Here is a 6,582-nt window from a genome sequence, read left to right as displayed (position 1 = left end):
GGGAAGTTACAGCTACATAAATCTCTTAAATCATAATTACAATGTTTAAATCCAATATGTGAATTGCCCATGTATGACATTTAGGCACAGTAAATTTTCAGTAATAGCTTATAGTTAATTACTGTTAAAATGTGTAATTACATTGTATATGTTGGTTAATACGTATCTTAATTGGTTACAAGACAAAAACAACTGATAATTGTGTGAATTTTGTATGATTTACCTATACTACAAATTTTACTCTGAACAGCGTAAATTCGCTTGATGAGAATGACTCGTTCTGTACCTTACTCATAATTATCAATCGATAAATGAAACACTTTTTTCTGTAGGAATCCATGTAGAATAGGCCAATGTGTTCCATTTAGAAAAATGGGTGCTGAAACAGTTTTATAATACAGTATTGTGATTTTCCCTTGTACAGTACATCCTATTTTAGAAGACAGTTGTCTAAAGATACTGTTTATGCCTGTGCTTGAAAATTTGTCGAAAAAGAAACAGAGAATTATTGTTAATTAAATTTGTAGCGTCCATACCAACTGCCTGATGGACATCTCTAATCTAATTCGTTTTAGTTAATGATGACAAATCTTAATTGGAATCCATAAACAGATAGGGCAAGGGAAATGGTTACCATTTGCCAGCGAGGGAAAGATCTTGTTTTATCATTGCAGAGAATTGGCAACATCATCATGGAAGCGCGAGCAGTGGTATAGATGACAAGGGTTGCAGTGCGAGGCACATTGTGTAGTACAGTTGACTAATACAGCATTTTTGGAGCTTTTACTTTACAGAAGAGTAGTTTATAGGAGAACAGGAGACTTAGTGTTCATTTATAGTGGTCAAAGAGACCGATCCAGGTCAGAAGGTGGCTTTCGAAATGGTTGATAAAGACTGAAAAAAAAACACTAAACAGACTCTATTGGAAAAATCGTTCGTATAGCTAGTCAGTTTGTCACATTTTCTTCTACTTGTGCGAATCACTCGTAATGGGAGGTGCTCGATAAGCAAGGTTCGACTGTAATAAAAAAAATTACAGTGGGCCGGAGTGATGGCATTCGCAGGTCGGTGTTGGGACACGGGCCATAATTTGGAGACCCCTGCCATAGACAAACCATCATTCAGAAATTGCATGAATAATTGTATCCAGGAATATGCCAGTCTGCTAGACAAATGACAGAACATTTTTTGTGGTCGAACATGAAAAAACAACTGTAAACTTTGGACTCAAGTGTGTAGAATGTCAAAAGAGGAAAATAGGGAGACACACAAGCCCTGCTTTAGGCACATTTGATGTTCCAGCTACCATTTTACAGCATCTTCACCTGGATTTGATTGGCCAACTTCCCACACCTGGGGGATTTAAATTCATCTTATCTGCCATTGACAGTGTGACAAAATGGGTCGAAATCACTTTGTTACCTGACATCACGGCTAAGTCCTCAGTGAAAGCATTCATTGAAATGAGTATTGGATGGCAGTGACCATCACAAATAATCAAGTCTGACAATCTGAATTGTCACTGTTCAAGAACCTTTCTAAAATATGTGGAGGAAAACGCTTCCTTGCCACAGTGGCATTTTGTTAGTGTGGCTTGCCTATATTCAGGGGCAGGTATACCTTCAGGGGCAAACCTATTGTTCTCCTTTTGTTTATAGGTCCTTAATCTATTTTTCTGCTAAGAGGATTATAATTCCCTGGGGATAATCCTTCCCTTTGATTAACACGTCTTTAACCTATCGTTCCCCCACAACTCCCCTTCCGCTTCCTCCTCCCAACCCCTCAGGAGATCTCCAAACCTCCCCACTCCCCTTCACTGATACAGGTACACTTTGTAACATCTCAGTTCAGTTTACAGTGATAAAAGCTATAGAAAGAATAATTTAAACTTAAGAATAGAAGTTTTAGAGGTGAAATAGTGTAGAATCAGAGTTCGCTAATTGCAGATCAAAATTATAGTATATCAGGAAGGAGTTTAACGTCTAAGTACAACAAAACCACGGAAGCTCCGTCATGAAGAAGGCAGTGACGTTAAACTCTTGTGATGAAAAACTTATAAAAAGTCCTGATTGTCATTATTGCCGCCTTTTTTCCTTGATTGTTTCGTTAAAGGACGGGGAACCTATGTCAGTCAGCGAGACAATAATTAGATTGGACTTTATCGTGTCAAGATTCACGATAAACTGTTATAATATTATGGAGATTAAAAGTGATGTAGTGTACGATCTCTGACTGCAACGGAGTATTAAGGGGATTTTAGGACTTTAAAGTGCGCGTCATTTATGTTGGCGGCCGAGTTTAGGTTCGTTCTGCGCATATGACGTCACAAAACACAGTCAGCCAATGAACAGAGAACGACGTTGCCACATCTCGACTGCAGTGCAGAGCATGGACGAGTGTCTTCAGTTTTAGAAACGTTCAGTCATAAATAAAGTAACAGAACAAAAGCAGTGTCTTGATAGCAGACATTCTTTTATAGAAAGTTTGGAAAAAGCCTTTTTTATACCAATTGCTTCATATTCTATTAATTAATTAAACCAAACAAGCAATAAGACTCCTAATTTACGCGATAGCAAGGAAAGGTGTTTGTATCACTCTCACGAACCGCTTTTTCGCAATAAAGAACAGCGGTAATTGTTTATTTCCTATTGTACTTCGACGAAGCGTGAGTAATTCATAGTCATACCAACAGTGTTTGTCAGTATTTTGCGTGAAGTCCTCATGGCGTTATGTATTCAGACGAGGTGCGTCAGTGTAACGGTTAAGGTGTTGGGCTGCTACGCGAAAGGTTTTAACCCTTTCGCTGCTGCAGACACGTGCTCCCCGCATTCTGCGCTGTGCGCGATTTTGTCAGCACTGCACTGCTCGCCTGTGCAGACACATGGTGTTCCCACTGCTTTGACACACTTATCATTCGATTTCACAAAAACTATTTGGCCCAAAAATTTGATTTTTACACATCTTCTTGACTGATACCTTCCCCCCCCGCCCCTCCCCTCTCCCCCCCCCACAAATGACAATTTTGTTTCGATGTTCAACGCAGTTATTGTGCAGTATTAAATGTAGTAAACCATTGCACGAAATTTTGAAGAGTTTGCAGAGGTAGAAGTCCATAGCGTATACTTTCCGTATGGTCGATTTTAGTTGCCACAATGTTGAGAATGAAATGTGGACAAGATACCTAAATTTCATATAAAATTTACTGTATAACAATATCTCATTTAATTTAAGTACGACATAGGTGTCGTATGTAATATTGAGAACTATTCCGTCTTTCGCGACTGTAATAAAAGTATTATTTACACCGGGCGCGTTTGGCTTTATTTTAAAGCACTTCAATCAAGGAAAGGTATGGCACATACACAATGGCACTCATGTTCTCTTTCTTGTTTTTGTTCCACAGTCGCAGTTTTACCAATGGTACTGAAACATATTCCTCTCCTACAACTGTAATAAGGGACTTATTTAGACCAGACGCATTTCATCTTTTGAAGCATCTGCAGTGGGCAGTATTTTGTCTCCTCCATTGCCAAGTCACCTTTCGTAGTTTTGTGCTGCGGGAACACAATATTCAACGTTTGTGTTGGCAGATCAGTGTTTTAGCAAATAAATGATGTTTGTGTGTGCCACATAAAAAAATTACATTTGACATAGCTCAGAGCACTTCACTGATAGACGGTATATTCAAGTCCTAATGTTTTTGTAAGTCCACAGTTTTGTTTGATGTATTTTGTCTACTTCCTTTTGATTGATTGAAGTGCTTTAAAATAAAGCCAAACGTGCTCAGTGTAAATAAAACTTTTGTTACAGTCGCGAAAGACGGAATATTTCTCAATCTTACACACGACACCTATGTGGTACTTAAATGAGCTATTGTTACACAGTAAATTTTATATGAAATTTTGGTATCTTGTCCACATTTCATTCTCAACATTGTGGCAACTAAAATCGACCATATGGAAAGTATACTCTATGGACTTTTACCTCTGCAAACTCTTCAAAATTTCGTGCAATGGTTTACTACATTTAATGCTGCGTAATAACTGCGTTGAACATCGAAACAAAATTAAATCATTTATGGGGGGAAGGTATCAGTCAAGAAGATGTGTAAAAATCAAATTTTTGGGCCAAATAGTTTTTGTGGAATCGATTGATAAGAGTGTCAAAGCAGTCGGAACACGATGTGTCTACACAGGCGAGCAGTGCAGGGAGCACGTCTTTGTAGCAGCGAAAGAGTTAATGCGGCCGTGGTGGCTTATACAGGGTGAGTCAGGAGGAAAGGTACATGCTTTGAGGCGTGATACTCCGAATGGTTTCCGAAAAATGGTTCAAATGGCTCTGAGCACTATGCGACTTAACTTCTGAGGTCATCAGTCGCCTAGAACTTGGAACTAATTCAACCTAACTAACCTAAGGACATCACACACATCCATGCCCGAGCCAGGTTTCGAACCTGCGACCGTAGCGGTAGCTCGGTTCCAGACTGTAGCGCCTAGAACCCCACGGCCACTCGGGCTGGCAGGTTTCCGAAACAGAACACGTTTAATATCACTTTTGTAAATTCTTCTTGAATAACTCGAAAACCGCACCCTCCAACGAAAACGTGTTTCATTGCACAATTAAAATAAATTAAATTTGCTACGAAAAAGATTCTATGTATTTTTTTTATCGAGAACTAACAGTTTGTGGTCAGATGCCAGCTGCAGTGCAGTAGTAAGGCTGTATCGTCGTGGCGTTACAGCCAAATAACGGTCCATTCTTTCTGATGCCACACGTGGTCGGCCCTGTTCTGCTCTCGGAGATACAGTTTCGGTCTATATAAACTTTCGCCTCATCCGAGAAACACCAGAGCGATTCACATTAAGCCATCGGGCCACATCAGCTTGCGACTCCCCTGCTTCCATTCTTCCTACAGCCCTCCACATCAGAGCATCTGCAGGCGTCTTCTCTGTGCCATACTGCACCGTCTGTGACTGTGTACACAGAGATCGTGAATGCGGAGCTACCGTGCAAACACTGCCCCGCCGGCTTGGTAGATGCCCTGACGCCCTCGCTGACGTGGCTGTCCGTTGATCGGAATGCCATCCTCCGTGCAGAACACGATCGTAACGACCTCTGTTGCCAGTTTGTACACTACTGGACCTTAAAATTGCTACACCAAGAAGAAATGCAGATTATAAACGGGTATTCATTGGACAAATATATTATACTAGAACTGACATATGATTACATTTTCACGCAATTTGGGTGCATAGATCCTGAGAAATCAGAACCCAGAACAACCACCTCCGGCTGTAATAACGGCCTTGATACGCCTGGGCATTGAGTCAAACAGAGCCTGGATGGCGTGTACAGGTACAGCTGCCCATGCAGCTTCAACACGATACCACAGTTCATCAAGAGTAGTGACTCGCGTATTGTGACGAGCCAGTTGCTCGGCCACCATTGACTAGACGTTTTCAATTGGTGAGAGATCTGGAGAATGTGCTGGCCAGGGCAGCAGTCGAACATTTTCTGTATCCAGAAAGGCCCGTACAGGACCTGCAACATGCGATCGTGCATTATCCTGCTGAAATGTAGGGTTTCGCAGGGATCGAATTAAGGGTAGAGCCACCGGTCGTAAAACATCTGAAATCTAAGGTCCACTGTTCAAAGTGCCGTCAACGCGAACAAGAGGTGACCGAGGCGTGTAACCAATGGCACCCCATACCATCACGATGGGTGTTATGCCAGTATGGCGATTACGAATACACGCTTCCAATGTGCGTTCACCGCGATGTCGCCAAACACCGATGCGACCATCATGATGCTGCAAACAGAACCTGGATTCATCCGAAAAAATGACGTTTTGCCATTCGTGCACCCAGGTTCGTCATTGAGTAACCCATCGCAGGGTCTCCTATCTGTGATGCAGCGTCAAGGGTAACCGCAACCATGGTCTCCGAGGTGATAGTCCATGCTGCTGCAAACGTCGTCGAACTGTTCGTGCAGATGGTTGTTGTCTTGCAAACGACCCCATCTGTTGCTTCAGGGATCAAGACGTGGCTACACGATCCGTTACAGCCATGCGGATAAGATGCCAGTCATCTCGACTGATAGTGATACGAGGCCGTTAGGATCCAGCACGGCTTTCCGTATTACCCTCCTGAACCCACCGATTCCGTATTCTGCTAACAGTCATTGGATCTCGACCAACGCGAGCAGCAATGTCGCGATACGATAAACCGCATTCGCTATAGGCTAAAATCCGACCTTTGTCAAAGTCGGAAACGTGATGGTACGCATTTCTCATTCTTACACGAGGCATCACAACAACGTTTCACCAGGGAACGCTGGTCAACGGCTGTTTGTGTATGAGAAATCTGTTGGAAACTTTCCTCATGTCAGCACGTTGTAGGTGTCGCCACCGGCGCCAACCTTGTGTGAATGCTCTGAAAAGCTGATCATTTGCATATCACAGCATCTTGTTCCTGGCGGTTAAATTTCGCGTCTGTAGCACGTCATCTTCGTGGTGTAGCAATTTTAATGGCCAGTAGTGTATGATTATATAGTGAATTAGACACAGGACGGGGAAATAGCACA

Source organism: Schistocerca piceifrons, chromosome 4 (assembly GCF_021461385.2).
Source record: "Schistocerca piceifrons isolate TAMUIC-IGC-003096 chromosome 4, iqSchPice1.1, whole genome shotgun sequence".
NCBI lineage: Eukaryota > Metazoa > Arthropoda > Insecta > Orthoptera > Acrididae > Schistocerca > Schistocerca piceifrons.
This window is presented reverse-complemented; position numbering follows the sequence as displayed.